At 39.8% G+C, this 19,840-nt stretch overlaps 1 protein-coding gene across 2 annotated transcripts in view; it reads right to left on the bottom strand.

The window, feature by feature from the left end:
- pld1b (phospholipase D1b) overlaps positions 1 to 16,868 on the bottom strand; it is a 45,699-nt gene extending 28,831 nt beyond the window's left edge. Inside the window, exon 1 of one of the 2 annotated variants that reach the window (XM_037756331.1) lies at positions 16,793 to 16,868. The gene's annotated coding sequence lies outside the window, so the exon portion shown is untranslated. Of the gene's footprint in view, positions 1 to 2,479; positions 2,649 to 16,792 lie in introns of those variants that run through there. The other variant, XM_037756330.1, reaches the window with a different exon arrangement.
- Between the last annotated feature and the right edge of the window lie 2,972 nt (positions 16,869 to 19,840).

The raw sequence follows: 19,840 nt of genomic DNA, 5'->3' as shown, positions 1-19,840 counted from the left end.
AAATAGTACCATTAGAAACTTTTAAACTAACCGTTGTCGATCTAAAGACAGATTCATCAACTGCACGGCTTATTTCTCTCCTCAGATGTTTTCAGAAACACATTTCGGTGAACTATTTTCGCGTGGTGGAGCAGCCCACGGAGGGAAAGCGTTCGTCCAATCAGTTGTCGAGTGTGTTGTGTCTCGTGGCAGCCCACCAAGTGTCCAATGCTTGGAAGCGAAGCGATCCCTCGCGGTAAAAAACGCCCTGGTGGACACGTACCATAAGAAGTTTCCAGAGGCGGCGAGTCACGCCGGACGCCCCCTGATTTGCAAAAAGCAGCCTAGACCTCAACTTTATGCAAATGAGGAGCGGCTAACATGACGCCCCGTCTCTCGAGTTGCGTCACCACGCTACCAGAATGCATCTCATGGCTGCTTACATAGACAATGAATGGGAAGCGTGGAAAGGACGGAGGCTGTGGACATGTACCATCAGACTTCTCTAAGTCGTCAGTAATCAATAACAGTTATTAACACGTAAAAATAGCAGATATTTGATGGATCCTGCGTCTTAAATTAGGCCAGATAACGTTAAGACATGACAGACGGGTCGCAGCAGAGAAGACCGTGCATCTCATCAGTCATTTCATTGTGCAATGAATTAGAGATCCTGATTAATAAATGTGCACGTCTGAAACACACCCAGCCACTAAATGTGAATGCAAGCATGCAGGAAAGGCGTTCAGTGGAGCGTTTTGGCATCCTGAACCGCTCACAACACCCGAGAACCCTTCAAACTGAAGTATGGTCTGAACTCCATTTAGGTTTTACTGTTCGAGCCATTGTGAAACTAAATAATCGATTTCAAGACGTTTACTTGTGCTGGATTTATTGTTATTTCTCATATTTTAGAGTAATGCTCGAGTGATAAAACGTCTGATAATAGTCGATGTTAAACATTCAGCACGGCTCCCCATAAGACATTTTTCATTAATGCAAATTGCCTAGAAGGTAAAGTATAATCTAAACAAAACACAAAGATCCCGACTGTATGTGCACAGTTACATTCAGGAACATTACCATCAGCCCGAGAGACTGGCAGTCCAGAGGAGGACAGACTGTTTGTTGTTTTACTGTCCGGTCTGCCAGGACATAAAGGACGTACTTTTTAGATGACGATGAAAAACTTGAGTTGTGCTTCAGGAGGGGAACCTTTTTTTGTGGCAGATTTTATATCTTAAATTTTGGGAGAGAAGGCAGAATATTTTGTGTAAGACGGAGCGGTAAAATAACCTGTAATTACCTCCGCCGAGGCCGAATGCCAGGAAGGAGGTTATGTTTTCACCGGCGTTGGTTTGTTTGTTTGTCTGTCTTATTTATTTACTCTTCTGTTTAATTTTCCCTTTTATTTATTTATATATTTATTTTAATTAATATTTAAATGTATTTATTTATTCATGCATTTATTTATTTATGTATTTGAATTAATATTTAAATTTTTTTATTTATTTTTGCATTTATTTTTTTATTTATTTATTTATTTTTGCATTTATTTTCTATTTATTTTTAAATGTGTGTATCAATTTATGTATTTATTATTTATTTATGCATGCATGATTTTCCCTTTGCATTTCACCCTTTATTTATTTCCCCAAGCTTATTTATTTCTGTATTCTTTTCTTTATACTTTATACAGCAACCTATTCATTTAAAGGTGTTATTGATAACATTTTTATGTAGATGTGCTGTGAGCTCTGATCTGTTTTTAAAGTCACGCACCTTGTCTGTCGGCGTGTGATACCGCCGCACAAGGCACCCTTGAGCGGCGGTATTTGACGCCCTGGGAATGAGAACGGGCCGGAGTGACAGTGATTTTAACACGTTGATACAGATCGAATGTTTACATCTTTTCTATGTTTGAACGGTAGTTGGGATGTTGAATAAGTGACCGCTCTGATAGAAGATAAGTAAAGGACAATGCACAGCGAGACGGCCTTGTTGTGATGCTGCACCCCGACGCGGAGCAGAGGGGTTCTCTCATCCCCCTGAAGGGGTTTCCTTCACAACAATGACCCGCTAGCTGTACATTATCCTGCTTATTACACGGCTACTTACTGAAGAAATCAATAATTTGACACAAAAACGGTCCTCCAGAGTCCGACATCAGAACTGCGCCCATAGCAACGGTCTGTTATAAAGAAATTACAGAACGCCATGATTCCGTGAAAAAATGCACTACAGGTCAGTCGGACTGAGAACTTGTGACGACATTTATTGTTATTTTTGATATTTTACAGTCGAGAAGACTCATTGAAAAACGTAATTTTAACTTTTAAATTACAGTTTCTTGCAACATTCTGCAGCAAACACACACTTCGGAAACTGGAAACCAGCAACAGGCTGGAAAACACTGTATTATACAATAGCAGGAGGTGCATGAACTTCCTTTTCCTCACACACACACACACTTGAGACAGCAGTGACAGCATCCACTGACCTGAGCCCGCGGAGGCTGAGGGCAGCCCATCATCATCATCATCATCATCATCATCATCACTTCCCTGAACTGTCTCCGTCAGGACACTCACTCAAAAACACAAAACAAGAAGCCGCCGCTCTCCTGCAGCGTCTCTTCTCTTTTAACCTCACCCCCCCCCCCCCCTCTCTCTCTCTCTCTCTCTCTCTCTCTCCCTCTCTCTCTCTCTCTCTCTCTCTCTCTCTCTCTCTCTCTCTCTGCAACACACACACACACACACTCACACACACATCCACACACACATCCACAGAGCCCCTCCACAGACAGTGAGGCCGGGAGGTTGAGAGCGGAGTGCAGCAGCGACGCAGACGGAGGAGGGGAAGATTCAAAGAGGCGGGATGCAGAGAGGAAGGAGGAGATGTGATTGGCTTAAAGGTGGCCAATGAGAGAGAGAGAGAGAGAGAGAGGGGGGACTTCCTGTTTGAGGCACCTGTCTCTGTGTTAAAGTGTTAAAGTGCCATTTTAAGAAACTTCCACCAACTTTCTCTTATCTTATCTCCATTTATCGATGAGACAGAAAATGAACCTGCAACTGTTTAGATAATTGATTAATCGTTAAAGTAATTTTTCATGCAAAATTAACAAATATTCCTTTAGTCTAGGTTGTAAAATGTGGTGATTTACGACTTTTCTTTGTCTTATGTGACAGTAAGTGAGACTATATTTGGGTTTTTGGTCAAACAAAACAATAAAGTTGAAGACTGTGGGCTTCAGGAAAATGTTCAGACATTAATCAACATCAACACGACTCAAGAAAACAATCGGCAGATGAATCAATAATAGAAATAATTGTTGGTTGCAGCCCTGATTCAATCTTCATCGTAACATCTCACTATGGATGACGGAATCTGCCAAAATCAAAAATAAATGAATAAATGACTTGATAAATAAATAGTCATTAAATGCAGGAAAAGTAAAATTAAAAATAAATGTAGCCATTAATTAATTGATAAAATGTGACATAAATTGATATTTCTGTTTTAATTTTACTTATTATTTTATTATTTATTACTTTATTTATTTATCTTTGTATTAATCACTTATTTATCTACTCTTCTGTTCAATTTTCCCTTTTATTTATTTATGTATTTATTTTAATTAATATTGAAATTGATTTATTTATTTTTGTATTTATTATTTATTTATTTTTGCATGTATTTTCTATTTATTTTTAAATGTGTGTATTCATTTATGTATTTATTTATTTATTAATGCATGATTTTCTTTGCAATTCTTTAATAATTCAGTCAAAATATCAGAACATTTTGAAAAAATGCCCATTACAATTTCCTAAAGGCGAAGAGGACGTCTTCAAATGTCTTGTTTTGTCCAAAACCCCAAAATATTCAGTTTACTATGCTGTATATATGAGAAAATGTTTGGCTCAAACAGGTAATCCAGTCCAATCAAAGACGCCTGGGTCTTATTTGTCTCGGTTCATAAGGTCACCAGTAGAGGTCACGGATAAATGAATTCTCCTGAGAACATTTATGAGGTTATAAAGGCTCCCGACTCCTCTGAGGATGTCCACGTGTGAGAGGAAACACAAAACAGAATCAGAAGTTCATGACTCCAACATGCACATGTTGAATGTTTCTGTGAGTAAATGTTGGTTTTGTAAACTGGCTGAACCGGTGTGGAGTTTACAGAAGTGAGTGAGAGCGAAGCTGGAGGACCGAGAGCAGCGTCTCCTCGCCCCGAGTCGAGTCCATCAGGCTGCCATGACTCAATGTTGACATACCAGAGACGGACCAAAGCATTCAGACTCCCACCAGCGTGTGAGCACTGAGGCAAAGACACACACGAGCTTTCACAATACTAGCTGAAGGGGGAAACGGGTTGTTCTTATAGTGGTATGTAGTTTCTCTCTGGAGTCTGGTAGATGTCACAGAGGGAAAGTAGTTCCTGCCCTAAAACTACAAATCATTTCCTAAAAATGACTCATTTACACACTCAGTATACTTGTTTCCTCCCTTCACTTCACTATTTCAGTCTCTCAAATTAATAATTAACACCCTCAAATTACTAAATTGTGCCCTCATACTATTTAATTTGATATGTGCATCGACCCAAAACCATGAAGTCCTCCAGATCTTTGAAGTCTGGTTTTTATGAGCTGGATGATGAATCATTAAATCCTGAAGGTGAAATTATCTTTTATCAAGTAAAACGGTTAAAGGAATGTGAAAGAGTGATGTGTTTAACGTCCATATTTCAGTCATAGATCACAGTAAAACACAATCTTCTTTTAGGATGTCATTTTTATCAGGTCCCAACGTTATATGTCTGTATATGTATAGAGTTTTTATGTGCTTATGTTTGGTGAAGTATGTGTATGGGTATATATATGTTCATACTGTGTTTGTGTATGCATCTATTTATTTATACACGTTTATGTGTGTATATATATATATATATTTGTTTTTATAACCTTTTTCTGCCATTTTACTACTTTATTATTATTATTGATATGTTCTGTGATGTTCTGTTTTAACAGTTACCTTATTATATACTTTACTTATCTGCTTTTATTGTCTTGTTGAAGCACTTCGTAACATCGGTTTTGAAAAGTGCTATACAAATAAATGTATTATTATTATTATTATTATTATTATTAATACCACATTAACACCATGTTCACCATCTAACTTTAGCGTATCAGCATGCAAACCTGTGCAAATTAGCACTAAACACAAAGTATACAGCTGCGGCTGGTGGGAATGTCTTTAGTTCTGCAGGTATTTGGTCATAAACTTAAGGATATGGACAAATTAAAATGTTGACCTGATGATGGAGCTAGATGAAAAGTCATGGGGTCACCAAAGTCAATACTTGTATTAATAAAATGCTTGTTTTTAGGCTTTGAATATCTTGAAAAACTTTGCCCCCTGAGGTGCCTCCTGAGCTGCAGACTGGAGAATTTGCAGCACAGGAAAGACAAAAAGTCACAGGACAATGTGAAATACAATACTGAAATACGAACATCTGAGTAAACACTGCAGCCTCTATAAATATGGAAGTTATAGTAGTCAACAGAGTAGTTTCTGCACAAACTGAAAGGCCCTAAAAACAACAATTATTTTGTACAGAACTTCTCTTAAAAGCAGAGTTCAAGTGCATGACAAAAATACCCCCAAACCATTAACATTACTGTAAATTAACACATGAAATACACAAGATTACACCAGAAACAAAGATGCATATAGTACTCTAAGTACATTTTACATAGTGAGTTAACAGACGGGTGAAGTAGCAGTTTCCTGCTCCTGATCAATACGGTGCATCAGCTGCTCATTAAGTAGCAATCATCTCCACCATTAATATTAACTGTCATCTTAATGATTGTTCCTGTTGGATCTTACATTGCTCAGCGTTCGTTCTCTTTGTTTTACAGCAGCTGGTTTCCTCTGCTTTACTTTGTGCATGATTAAGGGGGAAACGAAGGCATCAAAACTCAATAAAACACAACAGAAATATACTGGAATCGTCACTTTTTTTCCTCCAAAATGCTGCATGTTTAATTACTGGAAATCAAAGCCTCTTCTTCTCAGTCTAAAACAGTTAACTGTTCAGATGATTTACCTCCAGAACAAACAGGTTTCTATCTCCACACACGAGTGGTGGCGTGCTGCTGCTGCTGCTGCAGGATGGCAGGACGCCAGCGCCAACGTGACTCAGAGAAAATCACACACATGTGGAGAATAAACTAAAACATAATGACTCAAACCGCCTCTGACAGTCCTGACCTGACTGACAGCTGATAATACAGAGTAATGTCTCTGATGTGGGATGTTTGCAGGTGAGAAATTACACTTAAACTGAACACTAACACAGTAAAGACATTGTGACACTGCCACCTAGTGGTCAGCTCTGTCGACTGCATCAATGCAGATGATTCTGCAGATGATCTTAGTGGAGGAAGAAACACTAAACACTGAGTTACAATACAGATCCTGCATTTAAGATTTAATTTAAAGGGTCAGTTCACCCAAACCACGGGTCAGCAACCTTTACTATCAAAAGAGACATTTTAAGCAAAACAAAATAAGTATATAATGTATAAGTCTAATGCAGTGAGGGCCAAAGTGCACATGTACTACGGAGTATTAGGACCACATTGAGGGGAAAAACATCTGAGATTTCCAGAATAAAGTCATAACTTAATGAGAAAAAAAGTTGTAATATTACGAGAATAAAGTCATAACTTTACAAGAAAAAAAGAAAATAACACGTAAAATTATAATTTAATTAATATTTATAATATTATGACTTTATTCTCGTAATATTATGACTTTATTCTCGTAATCTCAGATTTATTTTTCTTCCTCAATGTGGCCCTAATACTCCGTCGTACCGTCGTACCATAGACCTACAACAATGATAAATAAAAATGAAAATGTAAACAAGAAACATTTATTTATTTCCATTTTTAACAATCCACAGTGAGCCACTGGAGAGGAGCTAAAGAGATGCAGGTTCCTGATCTCTGACCCAAACTGACAAAACAATGTTATCTGTCTTCCCTCCAGTGTGAACTAAATACTGAAGTTCTGCTGGTGGTTTTGTGTCTCTTTCTGCTCTCAGTCTGGGGGTCTATGGCTCCTCTGTAGGAGAGATCTTTACATGTTTGAGCCCAAAGGCATGAACACTAATAATCTGTCCATGTGAGAGAGAGAGAGAGAGAGAGAGAGAGAGAGAGAGAGAGAGAGAAAGAGAGAGAGAGAGAGAGAGAGAGAGAGAGAGCGTCCTGACTGGTGTCTTGTCTTTTAGCATCAACGTCGGACAGTTTGACAAATGCAAACTGACATCATGTGACTGTCGGTTTGCAACACACTTCCTGTTTCTTGCGCTGTAAACTGTGTGTGTAATCCACACAGTGTTATTACAGTGTTATTATTACAGTGTTATTAATACAGTGTTATTAATACAGTGTGTCAGGGCCGTTAAGGTAAACCCCCTTTCTCTTAAGGATTACTGAGAAGTTTCTTGGATTACAGAGCTCCTCTTGTTTAGGACGCAGTTTGTTAGTCATCAGGTGATGGTAATCTCCTGACCTGCTCAACTGCATGACTCAATTTAAATGCTTTCACCAGCCCAACCAGTGGCACAACACACTGTCAGTGTGTGTGAATGACATTTGAGGCATTCAGCTGACACTCCCACAACGTCCCAAATCACCACTATGAGGAAGCTCTACAGGCCACTGAAATACCACGAAAACACCAGCGTTGTGTTGCACTAACAAACAGATTACCGGCCTGGTCGGGACAAGTGTGTCTCGTAGCGATCAGAATAAAAAAGACATGTTTCTTCTGCTGAGATAAACCACAAGATGATATAAATGTGTTGCCCTCAGAGTCTGTTAACACAGCGGTAACTACCAGATTAATATCTCTGATTGTGTTACGACATCGGGGCAATGAAAGCATGAACGCTTTATGGCAACTTTGATTGCAAAAACTATTACAAAAACTATTACCATGATATTATGATAGTTAATGGACTTCATCTGCTGTATTCTATCTGAACTGGGGATGCAACTAATGATTATTTTCATTGTTAATTAATCTGTTGATTATTTTCTTGATGAATAAATTAGTTGTTTGGTTTATAAAATAAAGAAAAAAAGGTGAAAAATGTTGATCAGTGTTTCCCAAAGAGCCCAAGACGACGTCCTCAAATGTCTTGTTTTGTCCTCAACTCAAAGATATTCAGTTTACTGTCATAGAGGAGTAAAGAAACCAGAAAATATTCACATTTAAGAAGCTGCAATGAGAGAATTTCCTTGAAAAATGACTCAAACCGATTAATCCATTATAAAAATAGTCGGTGATTAATTTAATAGTCGACAACTAATCGATTAATCGTTGCAGCTCTAGTCTGAGCAACAGTAGAGCTGTCAGTATACTCCACCAGAGCTTGTCAGATAGTTGAATAGCTTCAGGAACCCCCTTTGTGATGTCAGATTAGGGGGGGCTCTGTCCGACGTTGTGATTGGTCGGGCTGTAACGGTTTGTGTATTCGTACCAAACAGTCACGGTCCGGTGCACGCTGCTGAACGCAGAATACACGGTATGTAGTTTGATGCACGTAATGTGAAACCAAAGTTCACAAGCACAGACTGTTTGCTGTTTGTTGTTAGCAACATGTCCTGAGATTAGTCACTGTGTCAGTCACACTATGAAACGCAAATGAAACGCTGGAGCTGGTTCCCGGTCAGCAACAATAACGGAGAGAGTTGTGTATAAAGGTCCTGACACACCAAGCCGGCAGTCGGCCGTCGCACAGTTTCGGGCCGTCGGTGAGCGTCTGTCGGTCTAGTTTTTGCGGTGTGTCCCGCACCGTCGTCTCTAGTCTGCCTGTGTTGGAGGCTTTTCGGCCGATTCAGCATGTTGAAACAGCGGCGGAGCTCATCGGTGAGAGAAACCACTCTGATTGGCTGTTCATCTTAAACGAATCAGTGCACGAGAAACACAGAAGGTTCTTCATCTTCGTCTGATCGTTCCAACACACAGATATTTTCACAGCGACATGAACATCTGGAATGAAGCTAACTGGTGAGTGAGAGTGGTGTGAAAAAGGTCGACAGATACCGCTTTGTTTCATGTACATATCATAACATCGGCTTGTATATCCGCCGTCCTCGCTCTTCCGGTTTCCCCTTTTGGGCTTCACAATGGCTCTTCACAAACCTACGGGCGACGTCACGGAGACTGCGTCCAAATGTTTGTACAGTGTATGGTTTAAACATGCAGAGAGAGAGATGCACGTCTTGTAACACGATGACTTTAAGATCACTGTAATGAATTTAATATCTCAATCAAGCGAGAATCCATCATCCAGTTGGAAAGTGCATCGGTGTTGGAAGCCATAACAAATACCTTAAATGTGTAATTTGCACATCAAGAGCGACAACAAACCTGTTGCTTCAGTAAAAAGCCAGCAGCAGATTAAACACTGTGTCTCTGACTGTTAAAGTTTGCTCATGGTGGAGCGCCGGATTCAATAAACCGTCTACTTCCTTCTGATTAGCGACTGTTTAGAATGTAAACAGACACTTTATCCTATAATCTCATTAAACGATCGCATACTGGAAACACTTTCATGGGGATTTATTCCATCTGAAAAGCAACTAAAGACTGTAGATGTTGTTGCTGATGAAACGGCAGCCTCTTCAGATCCTGACATGATGGAGATGAAGTGAGAGATGCTTTTATCCGGCGGGAAGCTTCTTCTTCAGAGAGTTAACTCAACTCGACACGCTGCTGCAGTGAAGGTCAAACCTGTGACCTTTTGGTTACACAATAATCTCTTTAACCCCTGAACCACAGTCACTTTGTGTTTGTGTAACACAGATTTAAGCTTTTTCTCCTCGTTCACAGTCCAGAAATATGACTTTACTACCTTACACTGCATTTTGGTGAGTGATTTGTTGCATTCAAGGGTTGTTCAAAGACTTTAAAGGTGTTTATTTATGAAATTCAAGGACTGACAATCAACATGTTTCAGCTAAAACAATTCAGACTTCATAGAATAGTGAAATCATCTTCAGGACTTCTGCTATACGCTAGTATTTTAATATAATGGCCAAAAGTGTGTGAACATCTGTCACAGTGCTGAGCTGCATCTCAAATTAATCTCCAGGTTCCCAGCTTTCAGATGATGTACTACACTTCTATGTGACGTCTACTGCTGAGCTGCTATCTCCCCCTAAAGACTCCCTGGACCCCCCCTAGAACAGAGAGAAATGGGTCGTGCTATTTATACGCCTTTCCATGAGATCACGTTGGTCCACATGTGTAGCTTTGGTCAACCCCGTCCAACACCTTTGGGATGAACTGGAGACCTGATCAACAACGTCAGGGTTGGACCAAATCCCTGCAGCCGGTTCTACAGCTGTGCAATTAATCAAATTTCAATTACGATTTCGGCTTCCAACAATTATGAAAACAAGATAATCAACATAAAACGATTATTGTCCCGCATTCCGCTTCACAATGACGCTCTTGCTTAGTCTTGTGTTATAAATCCAGCGCACCCTTTTCCTTTATCCGCAGTGTACGTTCGCCCCACTCAGCGGGTCAGGGACGGCTGCTCGGTGTGGGAGAATCCCCTCGTATTTCCTCCACGGTGGTGCTCAGCGACTGGCTCTTGGTCGGCGTGGAAAGGCCCGGGGTGAAGGTGGCGCTTTACAGCAGCCCTCGCCCGGACCTCGCCGCTTGGTGCTCGCTGTGCCCACTCTCCCTGCGGGGAGGGACGGAGCTCCCTGGTGACTGTCAACCGGGGCGGACCGTCCTCGATGCGGCGATGTCGGCAAACCCACTCGTCCCATCGCGTAACACGGACCCCGGGACTTTTTTGGTGTCATCACCGTTCATATCTACACAACCAATGTGTTTATGATTATAATGTTTACTAGAGCACAGCGTTCTTCATGGATCTAGCCTCTTAATTATGCTCTCAAAGTTCACCAGATTGATTCATTTAACTTTAAAATGTAGGCGACAAAATGTTCTTTCTAAATGCAGGGTGTTGCCAAAGTTGATGAGTAATCGTGAATCAATATTGACCAAAATAATTTGATTATGGTTCAACTTCTGGTGCAAAGTCTTCTCCCATACTGTGCACATATATGTGGCCATGTAGGTAAAAACTAATTAACATTCCTCAGTAAGCAGAGGAGGAGTTTATGTAACCCCACCTGAAGTACCTGTTCCTGTATTTTAGCATAACGCCCCCGGTGTCGCAATCACACATTCCACTATTTTTCCATTAAATATTGTGGTCTTATGAACTCGTGCATTTTCATATGCGGCTCCTCCGACTTCTTCTACAGTTTAAATTCTGCAGACATTTTATGAAGTGTTATTACTGGTGTGTGTACTTCCTGTTGGGTCTCATCGTCGGTGTCTGTTTGCTGAGTGTCCTGGCATTTCACTGTTGACAATCCTGATTAAAGGCTGGACCTCTCCCACCGCGCCCACTGCCCCTTGAGCCTCCCCATATCTGTGTGTGTGTGTGTGTGTGTGTGGTACAAGAGCACACACACACGCCCACAAAGTCAATTCAAGCACTCCCTCGCTGCAGACGATGTTTGCTGGAAGAGCCATTACGTGAATATATAATCAAACACACAGTATCCTACCTACAGTATGCACAACAATGCCAGCGCCCAGCCCGTCAGTCAGCCTCTGTGGGAGAGAACTTTGCCCCATTTAATTCATGACTAAAACATTCACACACTGGAACACAGACTGGAAGAGCAGGTCCTTCTAAAGCACACGACACACACGTCACACGCCCATGCAGGTACAAAATAAAGACATAAGAAAACCTCTTTCTTCTTCTCTGTTTCCTCAGACTTCCTGTCCGTCACGTAACTGAGGTGTTACGACAACGACTTCGTGCCCCCAAACCCGCTGTGTTGTTGCCCCACAGGTGTTGCAGCAGGAGGACGCCGGCGTTGCAACATAAAAGGCTTTTTCTGCTGTTAAAATGTTCAACAACTGAAGGATTACGACTCCAAAGGTGCATTCAGGACATATCAGCAAGCTTAAACACATTGTAAGAACTTCAACCTCAGATTCTGGGGCAATTTTGGAAGATTCAGCAACTATGGTTACATGTTTTGGTCAGAACTGCTCTAAAATAACCACGGAGAGGAACATTAAAGTGGCTATAATCAATATTTTTCAAATAAAAATGCTTATGATGATGTGAAATAGGGCTATTGTCATAATCAACTAATCTGCCAATTATTTTCCACATTAATTGATTAATTATTTGGTCTATAAAATGTCAGAAAATAGTGAAAAAATATCCATCCCAGTTTCTCAAAGTCCTTAAATGTCTTGTTTTGTCGGCTCTGTTACCCAATGATATTCAGTTTAATAGGACATAAAACAAACAAACGCAGGAAATCTCCATATTTGAGAGGCTGAAAATGTCATTTTCTACTACTTTTGCATGAAAAATGACTTAACAATTAATCAATTATCAAAATAGTTGGTGATTATTTATCTGCCGATCGACTAATGGTTGCAGCTCTAATGTGAAAACAACGTGACAAAGTGAAAGTGATGAACCTTCAGAGAATCATCAGCTGAATCTGCAACGTTTTCGGATGATATCTTACGAAAAGCTATTTTGCTATTGTTCGTGCGTTTTCCTACAAATGTCCATCAACATGAGCGATCAGTGAGTCTAAAGTCCCTGTAGTGTTTAGGCAACAAGATGACTTAGTTAGGTTTAGGAAAAGATATTGGTTTGGGTTAAAATAACTACGGAAGTTGCGTTACTAAAGTACGGACGTTTGTCATGTCTAGATGCTAAAAACGTGCAAAAACTCTCAAGAGACTCGCAGCCTGACAACCTATCCTAACCAGAACCATTCGGGGTCAGTGCCTAACCTTAACCATCTCGCGAGAGTTTCCAAAATTGTGGGTTACCTTCTCGACACGACCAAGGAAATTACGTGCCAAATAAGTCAACGTTGACTTCTGGTTTCACGCAGGACACAAACAGTTTCCTCCTCCCTACTATTTTGATTTGATATCATCAACTGGGGGTTTAAGATGCATTCACACAGCTCCAGCTTCTGTTTACACCTCCATTGACTTTGTGTCTGGAAAACTGCCTAAAAAACAGATGCATCACTACGCACAAGTCGTTACTCTTCTCCTCCACTCACTGTCAGATTCTAGGAACAGTGTTTCCCTCTCGTTTCTAAGGTTTAAAATCTGCAAACAGTCAACGATCAACCACAAGCAGCTGCAGTGGACGCCTGAATGAAACGCCACCTCCTCTAACATCATAATTATTAAATAAAACATCAATCTTAAGAGAGAAGAGGAATAGAAATGAGTCATCTGATGACTAAATTGATCATAAGATATCCTGTGTCAGGATGTGGGTTACATCAGCTTTAAGTCATAATAACAAAGATAAAAATAGTTTGATTGTTCAGGGGAAAGACTGGATGACATACTGTAGTTTAGCGTCTCCAAAGTTAAATAACTGTCCAGGCATAATTGGCCAAAAATGATGTTCTAATGTTCATTCTTAAAAAACACAGAGGTTTGAACTATTCAAATATCCATTTAAGAACATTATGTCCAGGACACAGGACATGACGCATGATAAAATGTGGAAGATACAAACCACTGAGGCACACCTCAAATTGATTTTAAAGATCCACATTCCCAGAAAACAAATAAAGACTCCTCTTTTATTGCCATTATTCCTGGTGACAGTTGTTCTACTCATCGTTGTATCTTGTATGAAAGGTTGGGTGGGCCTCTCTAACAGTTTTATTAATTTACACTGTACATACTGTAAAGCCCTTAATGGCAACTTGCCGTCATACATCAATTAAATTGGTCCTATAATCATTGTTCGACCCGTTCAAGTGATCGGCTCATTTTTTTTTCTATTCAAAATGTACCTTAAAGGGAGATTTGTCAAGTATTTAACCCTCTTATCAACATGGGAGTGGACAAATATGCTGCTTTATGCAAATGTATGTATATATTTATTATTTGAAATAAATGAACAACACAAAACGATGACAGATATTGATCCAGAAACCCTCACAGGTACTGCATTTAGCATAAAACAATATGCTCACATCATAACATGGCAAACTGCAGCCCAACAGGCAACAACAGCTGTCAGTGTGTCAGTGTGCTGACTTGACTATGACTTGCCCCAAACTGCATGTGATTATCATAAAGTGGGCATGTCTGTAAAGGGGAGACTCGTGGGTACCCATAGAACCCATTTACATTCACACATCTGGAGGTCAGAGGTCAAGGGACCTCTTTGAAAATGGACATGACAGTTTTTCCTCGCCAAAATTTAGCGTAAGTTTGGAGCGTTATTTAACCTCCTTCATGACGAGCTAGTATGACATGGTTGGTACCGATGGACTGTTTAGGTTTTCTAGTTTCATGATAATATTTGAAATATATATATTGTCTTATTCTACTAAAATGGCCTGTGTTGAACAATAAAATATTATAAATATAACAAGCATTTTCAGTTTTTTCTGGGTTAATAAATCACGGTATCAGATCGGATGCATTTGTGATGCTGGTATCGGTATCCTCCCTTCATGGAGATTATAATGTTCACTTTGTGTTGAAACTGTTTCAGAGATGTGTTGATCAGTGAGGGTAGACTTAACATTCTTCTTATAATGCACAATCGATAAAAAGAGCTTCACATCCCACAATGCAGCGGTTGTCCTGAGATGTTTGTCGTTAGTGGCGACCCAAAGTGGTGATGACTCATTAGTGTCAGGAGGAATCTTAATGTATGAGTTTAAATGTCAGGAAACAACTCAAACAGATGAGCTATGAGGTACAACATCAAACAGCAGAAGTGGTTTTAAATATACTGTATTCTCTCTCACTGGGTTTGATGAGGAGGTGGAGGAGGAGTTGTTGGAGGAGCTGTTGGAGGTGGAGGAGGTGGAGGGGGATATAGACTGTGTGATGGACCAGCTGATTTCGAGGAAGTGGTTTTGGTATCTATGAGCGTAAATAAGGAAGAGCGGTGACAGAGTGTCTCCTCTCAGTTCAGGTCGGACCCGTTCTGGTCCTCCTCAGGAACCCTGTCCTGCCGTGAGCCGCCCCCGCCGCATCCCCCGGGCCAGGGTTTGGCTACCGTGGATCATCTGATTTAAAGGTCCCATATTGTAAAAAGTGAGATTTTCATGTCTTTTATATTATAAAGCAGGTTTAAATGCTTTATAAATACTGTTAAACTATCAAAACGCTCAATATACGGAGAAATACACAGAGCCCATATTCAGAAATTGTGCGTTTGAAACAAGCAGTCAGGATTTCTGTCTATTTGTGATGTCACAAATATACAATATATAGATCATTACAGGGTTTTAAACGTAAACATTCTAAATGTGTCCCAGTTTATTTCCTGTTGCAGTGCATGTTAATAACATCAGCTGACAGGAAGTAAACATGGACCCAAACTGTTGCCTAGCAACGCAATTCCGTTGCAGTTCCGTTGAAATGCACTAAAACGGAGCGTTTCAGACAGAGAGGGTGAATACAGGTATATTCAGGCAGACAGTATGAAGAAAATAAAAGGGACTGTTTGTAACTTTTTACACGTATAAATCTACCGGTTCGGGATCCCATGCGCGCTCGCGTGTGGCTACGCTGTTCAGACCGTTTCGCTGCCTGCTTGTCTTCACTCACACACCGCACTCGTTCTTGCTCCACCTCACGTTCATGCGCGCTCACTCCATACTGCAGAAGAGTTAGTTTGATTTGAGAATATCTAGTGAATGTACAGTGGATGTTTGTGCAGAAATAACTGCTGCAGCTCCTCCAGACCAACAGAGGTTTCCCGTGTCTTGTAAAGTGACGGGGCTCCGCAGAGAGAAACGTTATCGTCTCTGACCGGGTGCCGGTGTCTCCCTGCGGCCGCAGTCGGGAGACGATAACGTTTCTCTTCCTGCTTCAGCCCCGGCACCGACTTGCTTTTCCTGCTTCAGCCCCGGAGGCTGAGGCAGGAAAAGCCAACACTAGGATCGGCAGTGATTCACGGAGAGACCTTAGTCTGGTCAGCTAACATTACTGCCAAGCAGCTGAAATATAGAGTGATATCGTGCTTTTAGCTGACGTGTGTCGCCTCACTGTTTTGAGCGATGCTCGTTCATGTCTATGTAGAGCGAGCACAAGCGCGAGCAACAGGACGCTGACTTTCGTTGACTTAACGGCCACAGGTGAAGCTGTTAACAAGCAATTCTGAAAGTTACAAATAGTCCCTTTAAAAAAAAAAATGTTTGGTCTTATTTCAGACTAGTGGAAAGATTCAAAATGAACATTTAGGTGTTTATTTTACTTCACTTTGTCTATTTGCATCAGTTGATTTCTCCTAAATTCACCAAAAGTTAGCATTAGATAATGCCTCATTTGCATATTTAAAGGGACGTATGAACCTGAAAATTAGCTGATGTGGGACCTTTAACGCTTTAATGCAGCAGCAGCAGCACGATGCTCCCTCCGGACCACTGCAGAGGACGGATGCCTTCACATGACAAAAAGACTCAGCAGCAGCAGCAGCAGCGCGTCTCACATCACCGCGTCTCTCCTCTCGGGACTTTACGCACCATTACCACCAATTACGCATTGACGCACCTGCGCTGCCACAACACCAAACTTCACCAAACACTGACCTGGTTAAATAACACACACACACACACACACACACACAGCAGAAGGTAATCTGGTAAAAGATGTTTCTTACCTCCTGATATGAACTGAAGTGACTGCAGCTGCAGGTCTGAATGAAGCAGAGCAGCGATGAGCTGGAGACGAAACCAACAGAGCAGTGAAGACAACAACAATAAGGAAATACTGGACTTCCTGTTACTCTACTGTCAAAATATAACTCCCTGTTTTAGTGTCAGTGCATCCAGAAGTTTTATCACACATCCACATGATGTCAGGACAATTTATATTTGATATTTACAGAATATATTATTATTATTACTACTATCATTATTATAATTATTATTACTATTATTAATAATAGTAATAATAATAATAATAATAATAATAATAATGATGATAATAATAATTGTAATAATAATTAACTAATCAATTACCAGCTGCAACATTAAAGTGATGAACACATGAATGCATCAATAATTAAATAATAATGATGATGATAATAATAATAATTAAACTAATTAATTAATTAATTAATTACCAACTGCAACATTAAAGTGATTGATGAATGTATCGGTAATTATAATCCAGCAATATAATATACATAATTCTGTTTCTGCAAAATTGGTACTTTTTTTTGGTGCTTTGAGTTTATTTTGATGCCCATACTTTTTACTTAAAGTTTGAAATGCAGGACTAGTAACAGAGTATTTTCACACCGTGGTATCCCTGTGGTATATTTTTACTGAAGTAAAAGATCTGAGTACTTCTTCTTCCACTTCTGCTCATCTGTTGTTCCTCTAGAGGGTTCTCTTTTATTGATTGATTGATTGATTGTTAAATATTCTCTATTGTCCAAACCGAGGACCTATATGGACAGCGTGTGTCGTATGTTGTATTTCTTGTGCAGCCCTCTGACTTTAGGTTATATAAATAAAACAAACTTGACTTGCAGCTCTTTGGTAAGACAACGTTGATAATAAGTGCACAAAATCAAGTGTTTTTTTTTTTTTGCTCCAGGGCCCCTGACAGGTTTTATAAGGTTAAACCAGCCATGAACTTGTTTGTAAGTTTCAGTGATACCCCATCAGGTCACCTTAAAACTGATGCACATGAAGCCAAATTAATTTCCCCCTAATATCATAACAACTTATAGCGAGCATTATGCAAAATACTATGCTAATATAACAATGACATGAGGGCCCCACACTGAATATCAGCCACTTGCATTTTCAGTGTAATTCTTCAGTGTTTTTAACACTGTGTGTTTGTTTCAATGTCTTTTAACTATAATAATACACACACAAAAACATTTATTTAAAATATTTTTTTGTCATTTTCGCTCTTTTGTTTGTAAAACACAGAAATGTCATTTACATTGAACTTATCTGTAAAACTGAAACCAATAAACACATTTTGAAAAAGAAGAAATTTTATTTATTTTTTATTATTTTTTATTATTTTTATTTTATTTTTTTATTTTTTTATTTATTTTTTTATTTTTTTATTTTTTTATTCTAAAAATTTAAAAATGTTTGTTAAATTACCATGTTTATTTTGAAGGGGTAAATCGCCTTACTTCCGGATGCACTCTCTTTCTTTTCTCTAACTTGCTGCAGCTGGTTCCAACCTGCAGCTTCCTCTGTTTTAAACCACGCCTGGAAACCTTTGCAGCTTCTTTACAGTTCACCTGTAATGACTTTAGAAATATATCATCATGCGTATATATAAAACAGAATTATAATAGCAATACCACAATGTTACCATCAGAGGAGAACTTACTGACAAACTTTAAGCCCCTGCAGGAATATTAAAGGAACATTTAACATTTTCACATCTGGGGTTCATGCACACACACACACACAGAAACACACACACACACACATACACAAACACACACACACACACACACACACACACACACACACACACACACACACACACACACAGAGAGAGAGTTAAACACACACAGTTAATGCTCTTTTCTCTGCAGAGCTGACGTCTCCATCAGCTGAACCACATAATCAATGTGTCAGGAGCTCTGTGTTTATGTGGGAGAGAGGGAGGAAGAGGAGGAGGAGGAAGAGCGGCAGCATGGCTGCTCTCAGAGTTAAACTAACTTCAGTTATATCTTTGGTGATGTGGGAGTTCATCAGATGTGCTACAGGGAGCTTCAAGGGTAATAATCACTGACTAATATATCAGCTTCTCGGAAACAGGAGCAGGAACATTGATTCATGTTGTTGCTTAGTTGACAGAAAACGCTTGCTTCGTGGTTTCCAAGCCTCCAGCTGTCAAACACAGTTGATACGATTGGCACACTGCATTGCAATAGTTGCTGGAACGGAGCCATTTGTTACTGTCAAAATGTCTGCTGTGATAAATGTGTCCAGGGGCGTGACAGGAAAAGTTTGAGCATTAAAATGAAAGTAAAATGAATATGAAGTAGCTGTTCTGAAGCTTTTAATCACATCACATGATCTTCATCTTCAGTTGTCTACATGGAAATGTGGATTTTCACATTTTAAGGCAACTTCTCCAAAGAGTAGAGAAACAAAGAGACAAAACTCTGTTTTTGTTTTTACAACAGCCTCTGCCGCCATTTTGGACTGAAATCAGTTATTATATTTATAATATATTATATTGTTCAACACAGACCATTCAGGTAGAATATGACAATGGAATAGAAATAATTTAGTTTTACTTTTGTGCGTCACTTTGTAGGCGGACGTTTTACTGGCGTCCGGTAGCAGCTTTCAGTCCAAAATGGCGGAAGGGTAGCTCTTCTGCTGGGCGCTGATGTTGCATTGGAACCAACAATTGACTTTCACTTTTAGGCAATATACGTTCTTTGAGCCAAATCCATCAGCTGAGGAAGATCATGTGATATCAGTGTAACTAAGTACATTTACTCAAGTACTGTACTGTACTTAAAGGGACAGTTTGAAGGATTTTGGCGACATCTAGTGGTGTTGTTGCAGATTGCAATCAACTGAGTACCCCTCCGCTCACTCCTCCTCCCTTTACAAGACCGCGGTACAGTGAGCTGCCGTCGGTAGTCCTTGTATGTTGAATAGGTTGGAAGGATGAAGGTTAAAGTAATTTATTTTTTAATTTTTATTTA

The sequence above is a fragment of the Sebastes umbrosus genome, chromosome 21 (assembly GCF_015220745.1).
Source record: "Sebastes umbrosus isolate fSebUmb1 chromosome 21, fSebUmb1.pri, whole genome shotgun sequence".
NCBI classification, from domain to species: domain Eukaryota; kingdom Metazoa; phylum Chordata; class Actinopteri; order Perciformes; family Sebastidae; genus Sebastes; species Sebastes umbrosus.
Note: the sequence above shows the minus strand (reverse complement) of the source record. Positions and strands in the feature narration are given on the sequence as shown.